Source organism: Neovison vison, chromosome 3, assembly GCF_020171115.1.
Source record: "Neovison vison isolate M4711 chromosome 3, ASM_NN_V1, whole genome shotgun sequence".
Taxonomy (NCBI): Eukaryota; Metazoa; Chordata; class Mammalia; order Carnivora; family Mustelidae; genus Neogale; species Neogale vison.
The window spans coordinates 85,221,198-85,246,293 of NC_058093.1; the positions used below are offsets into that span (position 1 = coordinate 85,221,198).

The 25,096-nt window shown below is 35.9% G+C and overlaps 1 long non-coding RNA gene across 1 annotated transcript in view; it reads left to right on the top strand.

Moving 5' to 3' along the window:
* The window catches only part of LOC122902677, a 53,096-nt gene that overhangs the window by 11,677 nt on the left and 16,323 nt on the right, over positions 1-25,096 (top strand). The gene's annotated exons all lie outside the window — the stretch shown is intronic.

A 25,096-nucleotide genomic window follows, 5' to 3' on the forward strand; every position in this document is an offset into this window, starting at 1 on the left:
ACTATATTTAACTCCATGAAAGTAGAGACTGTAGGCTTGTTTTGCCTACTGCTGTATCTTTACGACTAAAACAGTGCCAACATGTAATAATTACCAGGTACAGTAAACATCTTGAAAAAATAAGTTAAAAACTCTGTTAATATGAATATGATAAACTCCCTTTTTTTGGTAATATGTTTATGTTAGTAATAAATAGCTTGTAAGTCTCTCTTTTACTGACAACACTTCCTCAACAGCACTGGTTGAATCATGCTTCCTGTGCTAGGCTTCAAGACAAAGAGATGTGAAAACCCACTTGGGTATTCTGACCCATGGGCAAACCCCAGTTCTCTCAGAGAGTTAACACCTGATAGAGCAGTAGTTGACCAGTAGAGGATGGTCTGGTGGATAAATACTCCTGCCTCCATTCCATACACTCCTGAATCATATTCCTCACTGTGCTTCAGACTGTTCACCGCATGATCAAACCACAGTTGCCCATGATGGTAACTTACTGGTAATGCAATCATGTATTCACTTTAGGATCTTGTTCTAAAATAAACTGCCTGCACTGAAACCCTTGTCTCAGGTTCTGCTTTCTGGACAGAACCAAGGCTAATTCAATTTTCCTGTAAAACAACGTTCCAAAATATTCCTTGGTATATAATAAGGCACTTTATAAATATTTGCAGAATAAATGAATTGGAGAATCTATTATAAAGACATGAACCGCTGTTATACATTTTGAGATAAGTCTTATGAGATCAAGTTAGTCTTATTTATATAATCTTCTAAAGCTTCATTTTTATCTGTATATCAAATACCAGAAACACAATGTCCCAGGAGTCAATAAACTTTTTAATCCTTTTTTAAAAAAATTAACTAAAAGGATCATGGAATATTTATAATCAAAGCTTTAGAATACCTTCTATTTTAATGGGAAAAATTACAGTATGAAAAATTTCATTAGTGTTTTTTAGTAAAACCTACTCCATTGGAAGATGAATGACATTCTGCAGTTAAACTCTAAAATTTAAAAAAAAAAAAAAAACCTCTTAATGTGCACTTCAAGTAAATTCTCTTCCTTCAGAATGATGTTTATAGTCATTGAATTTCTATAAGCTTCTCAATGGGTAAAATTTAAACCAAATAGAAGGAATGAGAAATAAATGACTTCATATATCTTGGCAAAAGTAAGGTAAAGGACCACAGTTAGAGTGTTTTATAGTGATTCTTATTCCACATTTATTTACTTTTCCCAGCAGTAAAAAGTTAATATCTTTATTCCCCAGAGTACTTCTGGATGGTGGAAGCTGACATGAGGATCACTTCCTGGTTCTAGTTTGGTTAAGCTAGGCTTATAGTATAGACATAGAAATTTAGTCAGAGTGATTCAGTGCACAGAGCAGACAGCGAATGACACTTCATACAACTGACTTCTTGCTAGGCTTGCAACTTCATGAGTGTCTCATAGACATCCTATTCCTACTATAAGTTTGTAAGATGTATGTGTAATAAGAGATGCACTTGGATTTGCCTTTCTGGTATTCAAATGAATTTTTGCATTAGCAGGTGTCTTCTTTTAGCTTATTGAGAGTGTTTGGGAATTAAAGACAGAAAAAATTTATTCCTTTGGATCCACAGTGGTAATGACTAAAGCCTCAGTTCAAATTCCCACTGCAAATGTTACTGAATTTTTTCTGAACTTTTTTTGGTTTTTGTTTTGATCATAGTTCTATGATAAACTCTTTTAATATCTATGAAAATTTTAGCTCTTAGCATCTTATAGACTGAGTCTAAATAGGCAAAATAGGTAAGTACAAAAAATGGGCTAGTACATATTTTCAGTCATTTATTATTCCAAGTCTACGCATTGTATCTTGTCAGTCATTAAGATAAAATTAGGTGTTACAAGGGAACCAGACAACTTACAGACTCAGGTCATTTTATTTTGTGAGTGATTAAATAAATATTCAGTTGTAATGAAAAATGAAATAGCACATTTTTAAGTGTTTAGAAATATTTTATAACATATTGATAAAACAATAAGCTGCATTGTAGAACTCTTTCACTTCCAATACACTTTCCCATATATTAAAGCTTTTGAACTGTCTAGTAATCCCTTCGTAAAGATGAGACAAATGGATTTATGCCCATCACAGACACTATAGAAGCAAGGCAGTTCAGACCTGTTAATCAAGTTGCTCAAGGCACACTGTTAATAAGTGATTGACTCTAAGCTTAGACTCAGATTATTTTTAAAATTTTTAAGTAAACCAAATACTGAAATAATGAAAGGATAGCTGTTTTCTTAATGGAACACAGGCTTTGTTTTCCACGAAAATTTTAAAATAAAAATATAGCATATCTTTATTCTCTCCTATCTGCTTCTTCCCTTTTCCCCCAGAAGGTATCTTTCCCCTGTATTGAGCAAAAGGTCCTGGCTCACATGACTCTTTCTGGCCACACTGGATTTGGTTTCATTGTGGCTGGGGTCTCTCCTGATCTTGGCTATCATTATGTTCTGACAATCATCAATAATATCTTCAGTTCTTTTATAGTCTCTGCTTTCTCATTTTGCACTTGCAATATCATTCAAATCCCAGCTCTTGGCTTCTCATTTGCCAGCACTTTCAAGTTCCACTTGAGAATCAAACTGAAGTTATTTCAGTTTGCAATATACCTCTAAACTTAGTTGTAGTAGTTTTTGAATCTCCCTCTGTTCATGTGATGACTCCTCAGATATTCACAAGTGCTTAAATTATAGTCATGTTTCCTATAATGCTTTGCTCCCTTCAGGTTGGTCAAAATCTTCCTCTTTGGGAAAGAAATTTTATTTTCAAATTTTCCACATTTACTCCAAAACATAGGATTTTGTAATGCTTGTCCTCAGTCTTATACTTTCAGTTCTGATCATCCATCAGAAAGTTTAAGAAAAGATTTTTCTCTATCGTGTGCAATTAAAAAAAACCATGAGTTTTAAGATAATTCTTCATTCAAGTGTACATCTACCCACCTCTAAGGAAAGTGTATAGAAAAATTTACTATATGTAAGGTAGAAGAAAGAGCAGTGGACCAAGATACTCCAAGAGAAGAGTGAATAGAGAGCAAGGAAGAGACCACAGTTAAACCCCCAATATATTATCTCCCTTCATATATTATTTTTCCCACTATTGTTTAGAAATGTATTTCATGTTGATTAGTAGTTTAATAACTCTTACCTTCCTCTGTAAAGAAGTGTTTACTGAATGCTTGAAAGAGCCGATGCTATGCTAGATATTTTTGGTTCCATCCTGAAGACCACATAATCTCTGTCATCAAGATCTTCTCAATTTTCTTAGAGGTAGCCACATAAAAACATAACTAGAGTATAATACATAGAAAGCTATAAAAATAAATAGAATACTATGAACAGAGTGTTCAACTTAATCTAGAGAATTTCATAAAAGCTTCATAGTGTTGGTCATTTGATATTGCATAAGAGAGATGAATAGGAATTTCAAAGGTGTATCATTGTAAAGTAAGAGAAATAATTACAGAGATTCCTGAACAAAGTCACTTGTATGATCAGATTTCTGTGTACCCATAGGAATTGGTGCACTTCGTCAGGGACCTAACAGCTTTATTCCAGGTTTAGAAATCTAAGAATCAGTGGTAAATCATTGAATAAATTACTTGAGGTAATCCAAACACATATTTTGACACTTTGCATTTCTCTCTCAGCATGAATTGATCATCTGGCTCTGTTACAGAAGGAACTGTTTCATTAGGTCAAACTGGCCATTGGATTAATTGGCTGGCCAAATCAATTTTTTATTATATTGAATAATGAATAGAAAATATCAAATTGCATGTTTTATCATAAAGGCAGGAATTGATTCTCAAGTGTTATGTTTCTTATTTAAGATAGGCCTGTAGATGCTGAAAAACATGAAACATTTACATTTCTACATTGTATTTTCGATTGAGTTTTTATAAAGCTGCAATGTTAGTGAGGGATAGTCTTTGACTCCACTTTGCCAATGGAAAGATCAAGATATAACAGGGTTAAGTGACTGTTGATTGTAATAAATGCTAATAAATGTCATGTCTAGGACTTGAACCCAGGGACTTCTGACTCCAAATCAAGTGTCCTTTTTCTCTAATTAATGCAGAGAAATAGAAGTTTGTATGGAGAAAATTTTAGATCCATCAATAATTAAAAGATATTCCAATTTTTATTTCACCACAGAAACATATTCTTGCCTTAATGAGTAGAGCAGTGATAGTATTTATAGCTTTACGGTTGAGAGATAGTTGAGGCAGATGGATGACCTTACACAACATTATTGGAAATTAAGTATTAAGAAAAATATGTGTCATCAATCATTATCATAAAGTTTCTCTAAAATTAGTTAAATACTTATAAGACCTTATGTGAGCTTTGCTATAATATTAGGGTGATATAAAATAATAAGGTCTATATTATTTCTTATTTAACCTGTTGAATGAGAGTATTTATTAAAGTACCTAAAAAACGACTGGTACTATTAGAAACAGAAAAAAGTGAAATATAAATTATCTCTCTTTTTTTTTTAATAATTTTTTTATTTTTTATAAACATATATTTTTATCCCCAGGGGTACAGGTCTGTGAATCGCCAGGTTTACACACTTCACAGCACTCACCAAAGCACATACCCTCCCCAATGTCCATAACCCCACCCCCCTTCTCCCAACCCCCCTCCCCCTCAGCAACCCTCAGTTTGTTTTGTGAGATTAAGAGTCACTTATGGTTATGGTTAGTCTCCCTCCCAATTCCATCTTGTTTCATTTATTCTTCTCCTACCCACTTAAGCCCTCATGTTGCATCACCACTTCCTCATATCAGGGAGATCATATGATAGTTGTCTTGCTCTGCTTGACTTATTTTGCTAAGCATGATACACTCTAGTTCCATCCACGTTGTCGCAAATGGCAAGATTTCATTTCTTTTGATGGCTGCATAGTATTCCATTGTGTATATATACCACATCTTCTTGATCCATTCATCTGTTGATGGACATCTAGGTTCTTTCCATAGTTTGGCTATTGTGGACATGGCTGCTATAAACATTTGGGTGCACGTGCCCCTTTGGATCACTACGTTTGTATCTCTAGGGTAAATACCCAGTAGTGCAATTACTGTGTGATAGGGCAGTTCTATTTTCAACATTTTGAGGAACCTCCATGCTGTTTTCCAGAGTGGTCGCACCAGCTTGCATTCCCACCAACAGTGTAGGAGGGTTCCCCTTTCTCCGCATCCTCGCCAGCATCTGTCCTTTCCTGACTTGTTGATTTTAGCCATTCTGACTGGTGTGAGGTGATATGTCATTGTGGTTTTGATTTGTATTTCCCTGATGCCGAGTGATATGGAGCACTTTTTCATGAGTTTGTTGGCCACCTGGATGTTTTCTTTGCAGAAATGTCTGTTCATGTCCTCTGCCCATTTCTTGATTGGATTATTTGTTCTTTGGGTGTTGAGTTTGCTAAGTTCTTTATAGATTTTGGATACTAGGCCTTTAACTGATATGTCGTTTGCAAATATCTTCTCCCATTCTGTCAGTTGTCTTTTGGTTTTGTTAACTGTTTCCTTTGCTGTGCAAAAGCTTTTGATCTTGATGAAGTCCCAATAGTTCATTTTTGCCCTTGTGTCCCTTGCCTTTGGCGATGTTTCTAGGAAGATGTTGCTGCTGCTGAGGTTGAAGAGGTTGCTGCCTGTGTTCTCCTCAAGGATTTTGATGGATTCCTTTCTCACATTGAGGTCCTTCATCCATTTTGAGTCAATTTTCATATGTGGTGTAAGGAAATGGTCCAATTTCATTTTTCTACATGTGGCTGTCCAATTTTCCCAACACCATTTATTGAAGAGGCTGTCTTTTTTCATTGGACATTCTTTCCTGCTTTGTCGAAGATTAGTTGACCATAGAGTTGAGGGTCTATTTCTGGGCTCTCTATTCTGTTTCATTGATCTATGTGTCTGTTTTTGTGCCAGTACCATGCTGTCTTGATGATGACAGCTTTGTAATAGAGCTTGAAGTCCAGAATTGTGATGCCACCAACTTTGGCTTTCTTTTTCAATATCCCTTTGGTTATTCAAAGTCTTTTCTGGTTCCATAGCAATTTTAGAATTATTTGTTCCATTTCTTTGAAAAAGATTGATGGTACTTTGATAGGAATTGCATTAAATGTGTAGTTTGCTTTAGGTAGCATAGACATTTTCACAATATTTATTCTTCCAATCCAGAAGCATGGATCATTTTTCCATTTCTTTGTATCTTCCTCAATTTCTTTCATGAGTACTTTATAATTTTCTGAGTATAGATTCGTAACCTCTTTGGTTTGGTTTATTCCTAGGTATCTTATGGTTTTGGGTGCAATTGTAAATGGGATTGACTCTTTGATTTCTCTTTCTTCTGTCTTGTTGTTGGTGTAGAGAAATGCAACTGATTTCTGTGCATTGATTTTATATCCTGACACTTTACCGAATTCCTGTACAAGTTCTAGCAGTTTTGGAGTGGAGTCTTTTGGGTTTTCCACATATAGTATCATATCATCTGCGAAGAGTGATAGTTTGACTTCTTTTTTGCCGATTTGGATGCCTTTAATTTCCTTTTGTTGTCTGATTGCTGAGGCTAGGACTTCTAATACTATGTTGAATAGCAATAGTGATAATGGACATCCCTGCCGTGTTCCTGACCTTAGTGGAAAAGCTTTCAGTTTTTCTCCATTGAGAATGATATTTGCAGTGGGTTTTGAAATAATGGCTTTGATAATATTGAGGTATGTGCCCTGTATCCCTACACTTTGAAGAGTTTTGATCAGGAAGGGATGCTGTACTTTGTCAAATGCATTTTCAGCATCTATTGAGAGTATCATATGGTTCTTGTTCTTTCTTTTGTTAATGTGTTGTATCACATTGGCTGATTTGTGGATGGGGAACCAACCTTGCAGCCCTGGAATAAATCCCACTTGGTCGTGGTGAATAATCCTTTTAATGTACTGTTGAATCCTATTGGCTAGTATTTTGGTGAGAATTTCTGCATCTGTGTTCATCAAGGATATTGGTCTGTAGTTCTTTTTTTTGATGGGATCCTTGTCTGGTTTTGGGATCAAGGTGATGCTGGCCTCATAAAATGAGTTTGGAAGTTTTCCTTCCATTTCTATTTTTTGGAACAGTTTCAGGAGAATAGGAATTAGTTCTTCTTTAAATGTTTGGTAGAATTCCCCTGGGAGGCCGTCTGCCCCTGGGCTTTTGTTTGTTTGGAGATTTTTAATGACTGTTTCAATCTCCTTACTGGTTATGGGTCTGTTCAGGCTTTCTATTTCTTCCTGGTTCAGTTGTGGTAGTTTATATGTCTCTAGAAATGCATCCATTTCTTCCAGATTGTCAAATTTGTTGGTGTAGAGTTGCTCATAGTATGTTCTTATAGTAGTTTGTATATCGTTGGTGTTAGTTGTGATCTCTCCTCATTCATTCATGATTTTATTTATTTGGGTCCTTTCTCTTTTCTTTTTGATAAGTCTGGCCAGGGGTTTATCAATCTTATTAATTTTTTCAAAGAACCAGCTCCTAGTTTCGTTGATTTGTTCTATTGTTTTTTTGGTTTCTATTTCATTGATTTCTGCTTTGATCTTTATGATTTCTCTTCTCCTTCTGTGCTTAGGGTTTCTTTCTTGCTCTTTCTCCAGCTCCTTTAGGTGTAGGGTTAGGTTGTGTACCTGAGACCTTTCTTGTTCCTTGAGAAAGGCGTGTACCGCTATATAGTTTCCTCTCAGGACTGCCTTTGTTGTGTCCCACAGATTTTGAACCTTTGTGTTTTCATTATCATTTGTTTCCATGATTTTTTTCAATTCTTCTTTAATTTCCCGGTTGACCCATTCATTCTTTAGAAGGATGCTGTTTAGTCTCCATGTATTTGGGTTCTTTCCAAACTTCCTCTTGTGGTTGAGTTCTAGCTTCAGAGCATTGTGGTCTGAAAATATGTAAGGAATGATCCCAATCTTTTGATACTGGTTGAGTCCTGATTTAGGACCGAGGATGTGATCTATTCTGGAGAATGTTCCATGTGCACTAGAGAAGAATGTGTATTCTGTTGCTTTGGGATGAAATGTTCTGAATATATCTTTGATGTCCATCTGGTCCAGTGTGTTGTTTAAGGCCTTTATTTCCTTGTTGATCTTTTGCTTGGATGATCTGTCCACTTCAGTGAGGGGAGTGTTAAAGTCCCCTACTATTACTGTATTATTGTTGATGTGTTTCTTTGATTTTGTTATTAATTGGTTTATATAGTTGGCTGCTCCCACGTTGGGGGCATAGATATTTAAAATTGTTAGATCTTCTTGTTGGACAGACCCTTTGAGTATGATATAGTGTCCTTCCTCATCTCTTATTATAGTCTTTGGCTTAAAATCTAATTGATCTGATATAAGGATTGCCACTCCTGCTTTATTCTGATGTCCATTAGCATGGTAAATTCTTTTCCACCCCCTCACTTTAAATCTAGAGGTGTCTTCGAGCTTAAAATGAGTTTCTTGTAGGCAACATACAGATGGATTTTGTTTTTTTATCCATTCTGATACCATGTGTCTTTTGATTGGGGCATTTAGCCCATTAACATTCAGAGTAACTATTGAGAGATATGAATTTAGTGCCATTGTATTGCCTGTAAGGTGACTGTTACTGTATATAGGAACTTCTGTTCCTTTCTGATCTACCACTTGTAGGCTCTCTCTTTGCTTAGAGGACCCCTTTCAATATTTCCTGTAGAGCTGGTTTGGTGTTTGCAAATTCTTTCAGTTTTTGTTTGTCCTGGAAGCTTTTAATCTCTCCTTCTATTTTCAATGATAGCCTAGCTGGATATAGTATTCTTGGCTGCATGTTTTTCTCGTTTAGTGCTCTGAATATATCATGCCAGCTCTTTCTGGCCTGCCAGGTCTCTGTGGATAAGTCTGCTGCCAATCTAATATTTTTACCATTGTATGTTACAGACTTCTTTTCCCGGGCTGCTTTCAGGATTTTCTCTTTGTAACTAAGGCTTGTAAATTTTACTATTAGGTGATGGGGTATGGGCCTATTCTTATTGATTTTGAGGGGCATTCTCTGAACCTCCTGAATTTTGATGCTTGCTCCCTTTGCCATATTGGGGAAATTCTCCCCAATAATTCTCTCCAGTATATCTTCTGCTCCCCTCTCTCTTTCTTCTTCTTCTGGAATCCCAATTATTCTAATGTTGTTTTGTCTTATGGTGTCACTTATCTCTCGAATTCTCTCCTCGTGGTCCAGTAGCTGTTTGTCCCTCTTTTGCTCAGCTTCTTTATTCTCTGTCATTTGGTCTTCTATATCACTAATTCTTTCTTCTGCCTCATTTATCCTAGCAGTGAGAGCCTCCATTTTTGATTGCACCTCATTAATAGCTTTTTTGATTTCAACTTGGTTAGATTTTAGTTCTTTTATTTCTCCAGAAAGGGCTTTTATGTCCCCAAGAAGGTTTCTCTAATATCTTCCATGCCTTTTTTGAGCCTAGCTAGAACCTTGAGAATTGTCATACTGAACTCTAGATCTGACATATTACCAATGTCTATATTGATTAGGTCCCTAGCCTTCGGTACCGCCTCTTGTTCTTTTTTATTGTGGTGAATTTTTCCACCTTGTCATTTTGTCCTGATAATAGTATATGAAGGAGCAATTAAAATACTAAAAGGGTGGCAACAACCCCAGGAAAATATGCTTTAACCAAATCAGAAGAGATCCCAAATCGTGAGGGGGGAGAAAGGTGATAAGAAGAGGTTCAGTAAGATAGAAAGAAAAAGGAAAGAAAAGAATTAAAAAATGAAAACGAGTAAAGAAAAGTATAAAAAAGAAAAAATATGTATATTAGATAAACTAGTAAAAAACGTTAAAATAGAAAAGGGTAAAGTTAAAAAAAATTTAGCAGAAGAAGAGAAAAATAAATGAAAAAGAAAAAAAATTAAATTAACTGCAAGACTAAAAAATCACAGGGAGAAAGCCATGAGTTCCGTGCTTTGTTTTCCCCTCCTCTGAGTTCTGCTGCTCTCCTTGGTATTGAAACTGCACTCCTTGGTAGGTGAACTTGGTCTTGGCTGGATTTCTTGTTGATCTTCTGGGGGAGGAGCCTGTTGTAGTGATTCTCCTGTGTCTTTGCCCCAGGCAGAATTGCACCGCCCTTACCAGGGGCCTGGCTGAGTAATCTGCTCGGGTTTGCTTTCAGGAGCTTTTGTTCCTTGAGCACTTTCCGTAGAGTTCTGGAGGACGGGAATACAAATGGCGGCCTCCTGGTCTCTGGCCAGGAGGAGCCGAGAGCCCGGTGCCCCACTCCTCAGTGCGCCCTCAGAGAATAGCACCCAGTAACTCCCGTTTGCCTGACCTCCGGCCGCGCTCCGAGCTCACCGAGCCTGCGACCGGTTCAAGGTACTCCCGAGCTGTGAGCTTACTGTCGGCTCTGTCTCTGTAGCCGGCTTCCCCGTTCCAATACCCGCAAGCTCTGCGACACTCAGACACCCCCGATCCTTCTGTGACCCTGCGGGACCTGAGACCACGCTGACCCCGTGTGGGCTTCGCCCCGGGTTAGCCTCTGGAACGATGTCCCTCAGTGGAACAGACTTTTAAAAGTCCCAATTTTGCACTTTGTTGCTCCGCCGCTTGCCGGGAGCTGGCCTCTCCCCCCCGGGGTCTATCTTCCCGTTGCTTTGGATTCACTTCTCCGCCAGTCCTACCTTTCAGAAAGTGGTTGTTTTTCTGTTTCTAGAATTGCTGTTCGTCTCTTTGATCTGCTGATGGATTTGCAGGTGTTTGCCATCTTTAGATAAGCTATCTAGCTGATCTCCTGCTAGCTGAAGTAGTCTCAGCATGCTACTTCTCTGCCATCTTGACTCCCTCTCCCTAAATTTTCTCTTTTTGAAATATTTTCTTTTCTTCCCTCTTCCCCCCTTCATGCCCCTCCCTTCCTCCTTTCCTCACTCTCTCTCCTCTCTCTCTCTCTCTCTTCCTTCTTTGCTTGCTTGTTTCCTTCCTTTCTCCCATTTGTCTTTCTCTTTCTGCCACAAGTATTCATTGAATACTAGATTGGGTACTATTACATGAACATGAATAACAAACGATGTCTAAAATATGGTCTATCTCCTGGCAAAGCTAACCATCAAGTGGTAGAGACAGGATTTTCCCTTGTTCAACATTTAGAGAATTATATTCTGACCTCCGAGTCATGTAGAATATAGAAATTAGCTGATCCATTTAATTCATTAAGTGAATTTGAGCAGAACTCAAATCTCTGCAGATAAGTGATAGAAATAAACCTAGTAGAACTATAATACCTGGAGATCACAGGCTATCTAGCCATGTTCCTGACTCATGCATTGTGGAAGAATATTTCCATGCAGAAATTCAAGCTAAGCACCACCAAATTACTGCCACCCCCTGGTTTTCTAGAAATGTGGAAATTAAAATTAATGTGTGAAATCCCCCAATCTTTAAAAATGGTAAATAAATAAGACTTTAAGAAAAGATCATATAGACAAAACAAAATAATTTTGCAAACTGTATTTTTTTTAAAAGATTTACATAAGATAGGAATTACAACATGTGATAACACTTTAACAAGAGCACAAATTTGATCAAAAGTGAATTTGTTTCTGGACTTAGGAAAATTGTGAGACTACAAATTGAGAAGTAAAACAATCAAGAGCAAAGAGAAAGGGAGGAAAAGGAGTTGAGGAGGGAAGGAAAGACAAAGCTAAGGTAGGGAGGAAAGGGAAATTCTCTCTGTTCACATTCTTTGTGGGGGCTACATATTCACTTTCAAATTTATGAAAAGAGGAAAAAAAGTTGGTGTTAATTATTTTAAGGAATCAATTAAAGAAATACTCTCAACTTGAAATTTTCTTAGGAGTGGTTACCAGATGTTTCCCCAAGTTAGTGAGTTTACTTAAGTGTCAGAGGCTGGACATTTGTATATAAAATCTCTCCTTAGTCAAAAAGAAGCAAATTAGAGGAATCTCTTACCAGTGTAAATATTTCAGACTATAATAAGCTCCATAATGCTGTGGCATAAAATACTTGGCCAGAACACATTAACTCGTTCTCTCTAATTTCAGTAAAAGTAGTTTTTTCCCTTTTGAGTTTGAAATAACAAATCACACTTAGCACAAAAATTCTCTAAATATAAGAATCTTTTTAAACTCAGCCTCTGTAGCATGTGAGCTTCATTCTTAAGTAGTAAAATGACAGACTATTAACTTTGTTTTCCACTTCCTTTGAGTCATGACTTGACTTTCAAAACATTTTGGTCAAGTAGACTCAAAGTCTCCTTGCAGAAGAAACATTGAGGAATCCTGTACTTCTCTCGTTTTACAATTCCCCTTCAGGGCAGGGCACATACGAGTGACCCTGGCTTTTGACAAACCTTAGCTGAACAAAATGTAACAAGCCCTGTCTGTTTTGAGCAGAATTTTCTATTCTGACAGATACAGCTCAAGAGCATTTGATGTGTGCTTGCTGGTCATAGATAATGGTGCATCTTGGGACCATTGTCATTCCTGTCAATAAGAAGGCCTGGGGGGACATGCAACAAAGCTACCTTTTGATTCACCGTTTTTCTTTCCTTCCCAGGACATTTGTAAGCCTGTGGTCAGCTAGGTCATTTTATTTTATCCTGATATGCCTTGATAATAGCATGATGTCTGCAAAAAATTTGACAGGCCATCGATGTCTGTTTCTCTGACTCCTATGTTGTTTTTCAGTCCTTCTCAATGTCAAGCATACTTTGAAAGCTACTGATTATGTTGGTTGGGACTGTACTTGACAAGACATCTATTCTTTGATAAAATTAAACTCATGGGGGTTGATCTTGGAATTTAAGGTAATTTTTCAAACAACACAAGAGACTGTTGCTTTACTTCTGACACTCAGGAAATGTTTGAAAAACTGTGAATTATTTTTTCTTTAGATAAACTGTGTTTTTTGGTATGAATTTTGAGGACTGAAACTAGAAGAAACTAGTAAGTGAAAAAAAGGACAAATTATTACTGTGTCCCATAAAGTGAGATCTAATCTCCTATTTATTGAATTAGAAAACTCTTGTAAAATTATGGATAATAAAATGTGCAGTGATATCTACACATAAAAACAGGATTTTGCATATAGGTTAGTCTTAGACTGGCCATTGTTTTCTATTTTTAAAAACTAGTTGGGAGTATGTACATGAATATGCATTTGTGTGTATACATATATACACACACATATATGTACATATATACATATATATCATCACACACAAATATGTATGTATACATATTGTTATATATATACATATACAAAATATATGTCATGAACTAAAACTATTGCATATGATGTGAATATCAAAGGGAATATGAAAATGTCATGATGGCAAGTCTTCAAAGATAATACTGTATCAGTGTTTTAGAAGGGTTTTCACATCTTGTTTCTTGTCAGATTCTTTGGGTGTCACTTTCCCCATTTTATAGATAAGTAAACAAAGTCTTGGAAAATGTGTGGGTTTTCCCATTGACACATAAAAATTGACAGAGCTGAGAAATAAAACCAAGTACTTTGCATCAATTCCAAGATACTTTCCATCACAACACAATAATGTGTAAAGTTCTTGGCATATAGTGAGAGCTCAATAAATGTCGGTTTGTGTTATCAGAATTATTTAGCATATGTTGAGAAATTCCTGTAATTCACTGTATTATTTCACATCTCCTATTAGGCAAGAAGACAATTTTTTCTTGAATATTATGAAAAACTATTCGTATACAAAAAGCAATTTTTAGAACAATTCCATCAAGATATTTAAATATAATTATTTACTGTTTTAAAAAAATCAAATCTAAATAATTATTGGGTCAGAAATAAATATTGTTGGGGCGCCTGGTTGGCTCAGTTGTTAAGTGTCTGCCTTCAGCTCAGGTCATGATCCCAGGGTCCTGGGACCAAGCCCTGCATTGGGCTCCCTGCTCCACAGGAAGCCTGCTTCTCTCTCTCCCACTCCCCCTACTTGTATTTCCTCTCTCACTGTGTCTTTCTCTGTCAAATAAATAAATAAAATCTTAAAAAAAAAAGAAATATTGTTTAAATTCCTAATGGAGGAACAATGTATTACTGATAATGACTACAGATGCCAGTTGATTCTCAGTCTGCATATGGTATCGTAGCCTTTGGATAAGTACCAGGAAATTACACCTGGAGATGAAATATATTTTTTTAAATATTTTATTTATTTGTTTATTTGAGAGAGAATGAGAGTGAGAGAGAGAGAGCATGAGAAGGGAGAGGGTCAGAGGGAGAAGCAGACTCCCTGCTGAGCAGGCAGCGTGATGCAAGACTCAATCCAAGGACTCCAGGATCATGACCTAAGTTGCAGGCAGTTGCTTAACCAACTGGGCCACCCAGATGCACCTGAAATATATTTTTAAATTCCATCAAAAGGAATTTTATGTATCTCTTATCCAAATATGAGACACTTAGATTTCTTATGCTATTTTGTTTTGATCAAATCATCATGTTCTACAGAAGGGTCCCCTTATGTCTTTGGCTGCGTATACCTGAATGAGAGGAATCCATAGAAGAAGAACTACAAGAATGGAGTCGACAGACTCTTGTTGAAAAATAGGTCATGATCCCACAAATCACTTTAAGTGCAACAAGTAGAATCCTCAGAATATCACTTTAGTAGTAGGGCAAAATTAGCCATGGACCAAAGGCTTCTCTGGTTTACCCAAAAAACTTAAAATGAAATCTCAGAAGGATCCAATATACTCCAAGAACTTATCTGTGAACTTTGGTTCAAAAAAATTAATAGTATTTTTGAAAATACAGTGAAGCTCAGTGACCAACAAGGTAAAATTTAAAATGTGTGGGTTTATTTCATGAATGCAAGATAGATTTAAAATTCAAAATCAAATAAATTACATTTTAACAGATTAAAATAAAAGTATGTGGTTGTCTTAATAGCTGTGGAAAAGGCATTTGACAAAATTCAGCCCCTGTTCAAGTTCAACTTAAAAATTTGTTATATTTTTAAAGGTTTTTTTTTTAAGATTTAATTTATTTATTTGAGGGAGAGCATGCACAAGCAGTGGGGAGGGACAGAGAGGAAGCAGAGCCTCTCTTGAGCAGGAAGCCTCTGAGTAAAGAGCCTTAATCCCAAGACCTGACCCAAAGGTAGATCCTTAACTGCCACCCAGGTGCCCCTAAAAATGTATTATATTTTATATACTAATAACATATTTGATATTGAAAAGTACTGACTTCAGTAGTGTGAAAAATATTCAATACTTAGGGATAAACTTAACAAAATACATGAAAGATTTTAGGACATATTATAAGCTTACAATAGTTAAGAGAGTGTGGTATTGACATGGATAGACATATAGGTCAATGAAACAATATAGATTCTATACATAGATGCTCAGTTGATTTTCAATATTGGTGCAAAGATAATTCACTGAGAGAAATTTAATCTAATTGATGCTTATCCTGAACTTAATCTGTTTCAGTTTTCAGATCCAAACTAATCCCTTCATCAATCCCAAGACTTTCTGGAAAACTGCAAACTGAGAAAACTATTCTATGAGTACCGTCTTTTGCAACTCTTAAATTTGACTTTCTCCTACTCTGCTAAGGCATTTACTATTTTTCACTCTCTCTGTCATGAGCTATTTTGGGTTAAATGGTTAAAAGAGATCTCTTAGCTTAGACAAATTTAAGTTTTCAGTCCTCTTTCTTGTTCTCCTGGTAGTTTGGAGATGAGTTTTGAAAGAAGGAGAGGGAAGAAAAAGACATTTTAATATATTGAGATTTATTTTTATTCCTGGTCCTACTTTGTCTCTGAATTCCACACAGTAATTCAATTTAGAAGTTAAATATTTTTATCTGTATATTGGAAGAAGATATCAGGGTATTTTTACACTCTTCAGAGCTGAACTGCTTTGGATTTCTCCAAATCATCACATATTCTATTTCTACTTTTTTTTTCTTTGAAATAATCACTACAATAGGCAGGACTTATTGAGCACTTATAGTGTCCCAGGCAATGGTCTATGGACTTTTAACACACATTTAACTCTTATGTTATTTGAAGGTGTATAATATTATCCCAGCTTAACTGATAAAGAAAACTGAGCTTAAGTTAAATTAAAAAAAAAAAAAAAAGCTTAAGTAGCTTGAGCAAGGTAAAACAGTTTGTAAACAATGGTACTATAATTTGAACCCATGTAATTTATCTTTAGACTCTGCATCTTTTATCTACTATTTTATACAATATGGTGGAAATGAAGTAAGATATATTCACCAATATACACACATACACACACACAGAATCCAATTTTAAATGTGTTTTTTTCTTTTTTCTTCTCTGACATCCTACTTAGAAATCCAAGTTAGAATTTATAGGAAACTGGGGGAAAAACAAGACTTACAACATTTGAGTGAATTATATTCACATAACATGAATATTAATCTTGTTTCATTAGAATGTACAAATATCATGAGGACCATGAACTCTGATGGAACACTGAATAGACAAGCTATAGGGTATCAGATAAATTTGCTGATGACAAGAGGACAACCTGCATTTCCCCAGATAATCTTGGTTGATTAGGCTAGAATATAGTCCTGATGTTTCCAGCAGAGGCTTCTTTCCTTCCTTCCTCTCTCTTTGCCTTCCTCTTTCCTTTCCTTTTCCTTTTTTCCTTCCTTCCTTCCTTCCTCCCTTCCTTCCTTCCTTCCTTTCTTCCCTCCTTCCTTCATGCATGATTGGTTTCCAGAAAATGCTACAAATAAATTTATAAAATAACCATAGTCTTTGACCTCATGAACTTGTGTGGTGTGAGAAGGTAAGCAGTATACACTTGATTATGTAATTAATTAAGTGGTATACCTATCTTACAAAGGGAAAGTATAGGTACTATGAGAGTATATCTTGTCAGCTAGCCCAGTCTTGACCAGGGAAGGTCTGCCTGAGAAAGTGACACATAAACCAAAAATGAAGGGTGAGATTGTGGGTTTGTGAAAAATTCCCAGTCTATACAACCTAAGTCAAGTGACGTCTTTAAAAGAGACTTTATGTCCTTTCACAGAGTTTCAGGGGGAAAAGAAAATGAATTAGCATTATAGCATCATTTGTGAAAGCTTTCATATACTTTAGGAAAACTGTTTAACCTTTCTGAGACTCGGTTGCCTCGTCTGTAATTGCTCTTAACAAAATTTTCAGCACATGTTTGCTGAGAGGATGAAATAAGATAGCTTTTCAAAGAGAAGAGGACAGTGCCAACCACATAGCAGGAATGTATAATTGTTTATTTCTTGTTCTGATTTAGAAATTCAATCATTTTTTAATCTAACATAAGGACTTATCATCTCAGTCAACAGTCATGCAAATTCAGTGTTAACTACACCCAAACTACCAGAATAGCAGCCCTGTTAAATAACCAATCCCCACACAGACCCACAATAGTGGGCCTATTTCTTTATAATCAGTTTGCTCATTTTTGTGCTAGCAGGGTTGTTCTTTTCCCTCCTCTTTAAAGAACAGAAAGAAGAGAGTAGTGAACTTAGGAAAGAATAATAAATTGAGATTGGGAAAATCCGGAAGTCAGGGAATGTAAACCAACCCTGTTTCTTCTCGTTGTGTGGTGCCATAAGTCTCACGACAGCCTTCCTCACCAATTTAGGCTTTTACTCTGGAGCCTTAAGCCCCCATATGTCTTTCAAATAAGCCTGGTCTTCTTGGAACAGAGGTTCAGGTTGCCCTATATTTTTCTAAGCTTCTCACATCTTTTATTTATCAGGCACGTTCTAGGGTTATCTCATTTGTCTCCCAGTTCTTTCTTCCATGTAATTCTTGTGACCTCACACCATGTTTACCTCTACTCCCATGATCTACCCTGTGTGCTAGTGCTTTACAAAGGCTGTGTTTGTCTTTTACAAGGTAATAGTTGTCTGAAGAATGAATCCATGTTGAGAGGTTAATAGGAGTAGGCTCAGGATTAGGTCAACTGTATCTTCTAGCAGTAGAGTTCTGCTTCCTTTGTTCCCATAAAATATTGTCAGATTCTGAGTTCAATAAAAATGAAATGATTTTATCAATATCTACATCTATGTTGGTATTGATATCTTTCTTTTCACATGTATATAGTCTTTTATTGCTAATATTTCCATTTTGTCTCTTAGAGTTTATCCATGTTAACTTTGGATAATCCTGGATTATGAATAAGACTGAGGAAAAAGAAGCCCAAAATTCACATATTTATTCAGAATTTTATAGAATGACATCTCAATGTCCAAATAGACTGGTGTTTGGGAAATATCTGTAACTCTTTTCCCTTTTCGATTATCTTGTTGCTGTTATCTCTGATACTAATGGTTCTCATTAGTTCTTCCTGATTGTTTGAAAGCACTTTTGGGTCTAAACTTCTGTTCTCAAACATCGTCTTTTAGGGCTTTTTCTTATATACAATATGTTAAGATTTCTCAACAATTTAGCATATGTGAACCATGTAATAGACATTTGGAAAAAAACCTGCCAATTTTATTCAAATTAAAGAAGAGTTTATCGTGATGTAAACTTATCAAAATAAAGCATGATGTTGTATCATGAACTTGTTATAAATAGTATGAATTATTAAATATCAGGATATCAGGAGCCAGATTATTTGGTTTTTACTCCTTCACGAAAGTATCTACATCTGGCCTGTTGACAGCTTAAGCTATTTGTCAGTGTCTACATCCAGTTGGTTTCTTTGATCACTCAGTTTGTTTATTCAACAAGGCAATTTTAACTCATAGTTATAACTCTTTGATAACTAATCAGTTAAGTCAACAAAAATATTTACTAACATCTATTATTTGCTTAGAAGCATTCTAGATACTTGAAAACATAAGGTCTGTAGACTATAGCAGACAAAATTTCCAGCCCTTGAGGAACCTAGGTTAAAGGGGGAAGACATATGTAACTAATAAATAGATTATTTGGTACATTAGAAAGTGATAAGTGCTATAAAACAGAACAGGGTAAGAATAATGCAATGAGGGTTTCATGGCAGCCCTTGCTGAGAAGGTAAGATATAAGGAAACCTTGAAGGCAGTAAGAGGTTTAGGCAAGTGGGTATCTGGAGAAAGTGTCCCAGGCAAAGTGAACAGCTAGAATGAATGCTTAGGAGTGGCAGGTCTAAAAAATGTTAATGAGGCCAGTGAGTCCGGATCAAAGTGAGAGTGGGGTAAATATAAGAGAACAGACATTTGGATGAAACATGGAGTTTTCACCAGAAACTACTTTCAATGCATAATAAATACTAAATCAAGCAGCGTATTGTTCACATTTTCAGGATTAGGTGGTGAAAGACAACATTGATAAAAATCACAATTGACACATAATTGACATGAAAATAAATGCCTGTATTGAGAGACTTGTATTTTCTTAGGTAAATTTTCTTAAAGTTAAACTGATTAGTAAAATACTTTTATTAAATGGAAGCCTTTGAGAGCAGTAAAGCCCAGAAGATAGCAAAGAATGAACACAATATAGTTCCAATTAGTACTAGATGACATCTCTTCATATTCTGTGGTTACATTTTCAATAGTACATAATTTACTTTTCCCAGTGGACAAAGAATATCACTAAGTGATGGTAAAGTTTAACAAAGAAATAGTGATTGTCACTTGTACCATAATGTCCCAAGTAATAGTGATAGTTCATCCTCAAGTTAAAAAAAAATCATACTATGTTCAGAAAACAATAGCTTAATGCTATTTAAGATGTTCTATATAACTATTTGAACTTTCTTCCTGAAATCATAGTAGATATTTTTTTCTGCCATTTTCAATGCCTTGAAAGGACTTATTTCTGTCTCATCCCTGAGGCACAACTTTCCATTCAAAATAGCATACTTTGAAAAATAAAGATACTCCCTACCCACAGTACATGTAATTGTACATAATTATGCCATTATGTGTAATAACAAGATTGTATGTGGTCTGTTTTCAAAATTCTATTCAACATGGAATCAAAATTCTATGTATATTGTTGAATGCCAATTGATTGCTGCAAAAAACCTAATGGAGGAGTGGAGATTCAGGTGTAAACTTTTTTATTGATTTAACTGGTCCTTTCTTGTCATACTTTTCAATGGTCCATGGGTCCTAAACTCAAAAGTACTTTTTGAAGTCATGAGACAGGTAAGGAAATCACTTTATTATAAGTGAAATATCCGTTTCTCATAGCATGATTTTAGTGATCAATAAAACAGAGACCTTCTTCCTCAAGCTTATACATTTGCTTGCACATTTTCATACACTGAGCCTCAGTGTTTTTCTTTGCTGTAAAGCAGGGAATTTGATGCTATACATTTGTGATGGTAATTATTCTTCATACTATATTCCATTGGAATGATACATTATCTAGCAAAAGGGGCATGTGAGGGAGAAAATTTTGCCAATGTCTTTTTGTATTTTCTCTCCTGGAATAGTTTAGCTTTTATTTTTTTTTTGCTAGTATATGAAAGCTCCTTATGCTCTGTTAAAAAAAAAAAGAAAAGAAAAGAAAAGAAAAAAGAAAAGAAAAGAAAAGAAAACTTTGAAGACTTTCTGCCTGTGTTTTATAGCAGTGACAAGGCAGTGACTCTTAGAGACTGGCAGGCTGATGGTCCCATGAAGTCTGGTTTTTCAAGATATGTCATCATAATTCCTATCTTTAGTTTTCCATTTCAGGTTCTCAAAAAATTAATCATACTTGCAGAGCTAGTTGTTTTAGTACCTAAAAGATTTCTATTGTTTGCTGATACCAGTGTCTACGCATGATAATGCTTTATTTTATTTACTATTTTCTTCCCAACTTTTAGATCTCAGTTCATCATTTGAAATTATTGTTCCATTTTTTTTAATTGGTGATGCATAATAACACAATGATAACAAAAAAGTTAATAAATCTAACAATAACATGAAGGTGACATAAAAACCTCAGGTAAAAGAAATTGAACCCTATTCACTAAATGCTGGTTGAGAATATAAACCTTGCAGAATACAACAGCCCTTAAAAATATAAATATTTTTGGGCACCTGGGTGGCTCAGTGAGTCAAATCCTCTGCCTTCAGCTCAGGTCATGATCCCAGGGTCCTGGGATCGAGGCCTGCATCGGGCTCTCTGTTCGGTGGGGAGCCTGCTTTGCCCTCTCTCTCTCTCTCTCTGCCTACTCTGTCAAATAAATAAACGGAATCTTTAAAAAAATAAAAAAATAAAAAAATAAATATTTTTAAGAACTACCAATATTTCTGCAGAAATATACTTAATTTCATATTTGTGACATATGTATTTCACTCAATTTTTAAGTTGCCAAGAAAACTTAGCATCACTTGAGAAACTACTGGGAATTACCATAGAAAATACAGTAAATACTACAGATTTTGAGAACATTCTATGCTTTGTTGAACTAGATTCTTCTGATTGCTTAATCAATAGCCTGGATTTTCCTTTGCTGATCTCATATACTCGATTTGAGATACCTCTATTTCTGTCTTCTTCTCTGACTTTTCTGATTATTAAAATTCATCATTGCCCTCAAGGCCCAGTTCAAATGCCATGAATTCTTCCCCATTCCAGAAGCAAGAATAAAACATTGTCTTGCATGTATTCTTAAAGCAAATAGTTGGTGTTTCTCATATAGCACTTACCACATTTTGTATTGATTTCTATCATTCAACTTAAGGTAAGAAAAGTCAAATTCTCAGTGTTCTTGTTAATTACATATAGAACAAGGAGTAGACCCGAGATTTGTTAACTCTCAATCCAGTGCTCTGTCTACTATTATATAAAGCTCCTTCCTAACTCTCCATCAAATGCAGCAGATATTCCATTTTCTATTATCCTTATTTCTTATTATTTGGCTTAGATTTTTATGCTTTTTCTATTCCAGAGTAGATTGTAGTTTACAATATACATAATGGACAGAAGAGATAGTCCTTATTATTATATTTTGTGGAGACCTTAAAAATACCCCCACAAGCAATAAAAGTGCCTAAATGATGATAAAGAAATGGAAGATGAATAAGAAAGCAGAAGGAAGAGAAAGAGACAGTAGGGATGGGGGGAATGAATAAAGTAACAACCATTAGAGTGGGTCTTGATGTTATTTCAAATGAAGAAAATACATTTCAAGGATAAACAGAGGTTCCATAGTCCTACTTCGTGCTGGAGGTAAGGAGGGGAGGATTATTAATGAATCCATAAGAGCAAGTAGTACTTGTCACCAAGTGGGAATCATCATTAGATGGAATTAGCTTCCTAATTGCTTGGGTGGGAATGAGGGACAAATATTTGGCAGGGCGGGTGATGTTAGAAAATAATTCTCAAGTGACTGAGACAAACAGTTGCTTCCATCAATATCTTCTGAACATCACTCAAAACAGTGTCTTGCAGAACAGTAGCTTGTGTTTCCCTTTCTGGGCTTTTACTGTTCTCTCAAATTCCAGTTGTTTGCATTTTCCTGTTTATTCCAAATATGAAACTCAGAATTTGTTCCCGTCACAACTGTGATTGCATTTGTTCTGTTTAGGTTTATTTTCTTCATTTGTAAGTCTTCATTCAATTTTTAAGCTCTTTAATGGAAGTTTCTAATTAGTTTCAAAGCAGCCAGAGGGCAAGACAGTTGCTTGATTCTTCACACATGGCACTATTAACCCCAGAGAACTGGCTGAAAACCTAGCACTATGCCATGTGTTTTGAACGATGCAAAACCTTAAAGGACTACCATTTTTGAAAATTATATCTACGCTGGAGTTTACTTTGAACTGACACTGTTTATCCTCTGCAGTTGCAGAAATAAACAGAAAAACCTTAAAATACTAACAGTTGCATTTGATTCTTGATATTCCTTGGCAACTAATCACAACTCCTCTCCATGACATGTAAATATTTGACAAGAAGGTAAAATACAGCTATCCGATCCTCATATATATTTAATGATCCCCACATACAGAGCCAAAAAGCAGAGAGTAAAATGTCTGTGCAGAGAAAGGGCAGTGGCTAATGAGGTCTAATAACCAACATGATGGCGCTCTCTTCATGGCCTACTGTGCATGCTGCTAACAGGGAGATTCCATATTGATGGTTTCTGCTCAAGACATTATTTACTAAGAAGTTTGGAAGGACAATTTTTATTCAGACTATGCAGCCAAAAGAAAACAACTTTTCTGATCTCTGTTACCTTTCTTCTGTAAGTCATGTCTGCTTTGGGTTCACAGCACTAAATTAGTTTGAAGATCAATGTAGAGAATTTTTGTAAAATCAAAGGAGCTTGCATTGAGAAAGGCTTACAAAGTGTCACTTGCAAACTAAGATCTCCCAAGCTCAATCCAAATCAAAATGTGTGTTGTTCAGCTAATCGACCTATTTTTTAAAAAAATGAATTTGGACAGTCTTTAGCTGGACTTGAGCCCAACACTTACCAAAAATCCCCCCCCCTTTGTCATGCATCTCCCTTGAGTCCCTTAAATGCATTATCTGCATGTCTTCTTCATTTTATGGGGAAGAAAACAGACTTAGTGTGGGTAATTAGCATGCTCCACACCATATAGCTAGTCAGAGTAGAGCTGTAACTTTATAACCTGAAGTTCTTGGCTTCCAGATTTTACTGGATCCTAAAAGTTTGAATGTGATGGAGTAAGTGTCACATAGGATGGTGAGATTATTGCATGTAATTGTATTTCCTTCTCAAAATATTGGAGCTCATAGAGTATGTGTCTGTGTATATTGGTAGAGAGAGCTCATCTTACAGAATGGTGAAGCTGACGTTCCTGAGTGTCTACAGGGGCACAGTTTGTCCCTCAGTTAAACAGGATTGATAAGCTATGACTACACCTTCTAGCTATATCTCTCTTCCTACCAAAAATGTCAGTAAAGCACAGAGAGAGTGAACATTTCCAGCTGCATCCACCCACCCATCATCTGGAGAAACGTGTAAGAGGCTGTGATAGACACCGATAATGTGTAAATATATTTACTTCCTTGATGGGAGGGACTGACAAGTGAATTTGCCAGCACTCAAAGAAAACCTAGGAAGGCAAAAGAAATACACACAGGGTATCATTTCATGAATATGAGGGACAATGTAAATGATAAAGTGATTGTGAGACTTATTTCCGAGAAACAGAATTGGTGAAAACCAAAACTTTCTTTGTTCTGTTGGTTTGGTTTTGACAGAAACCAAACCTTTAAACTGACAGAATCAGCTTTAAGAAGGGTGCTTCCTTTAGCATAACATGTAGGTTAACCAGAGAAATCCCTTAACCGTCACACTTTCTGACACAGTGGAAGGGCTTTTGGAAACAGAAGCACCCTATTAAAATGGTCTGTTCATCTAAATTTATTTTCTGTTGTTAAAAATTCCTCCTCTGGATTGCAGTTTCGCTCGACTCCTTTGGCATCAAAGAAGTGTTTAGAAGCATAAAATTGAAAATGAAAGACAAGATGCTTAGTCATCTGCTCTGTGTGCCGGGGTAACAGTGACTGTCAAAGCCAAGTGATTCTTTGCCTGGGATTCAATGACAAGAGGGGCCAGCACAGACATAGAAGAACCAGAATTTGAAGTCCTTAGACCCCAACTTTTTACCAGTGAAAAAGGGAATTTATGTTTTTAGGTGTCTTTTCCATCCCCCTTATCGTCTGCAATTAATGTTTATTTTCCTTCCTCCTAGATGTTTCTGCCACTGTTTGTTTAATGGTGTGTATATGCTTTTATAATAAGTGTGTTATCACTTTGTATAATTATTATGTGTGATTAATCCTGCATGCTCTGGAAAACTGTTAGGTTTTCTTATTTAACCAGAGGGAATGTCTTTAAATCTTTGTGTTATTCACATATAATGCAAGTTGACAAGACCTCCTGTGAATGGAGCAGAATATGAAAAGTCTGTATTTAAAAGTCTGTGCTGAAATAGCTGAGAAGACAGCATTATTTTCCCTTCTTATGCCCATCCCTGTAGTAGCTGGTAAGTAAGAAAGAATTTTACATGTGACACGAGAATATTTTGAGTATCAGAGTAACAGGCACATTGTATTTTACAACAG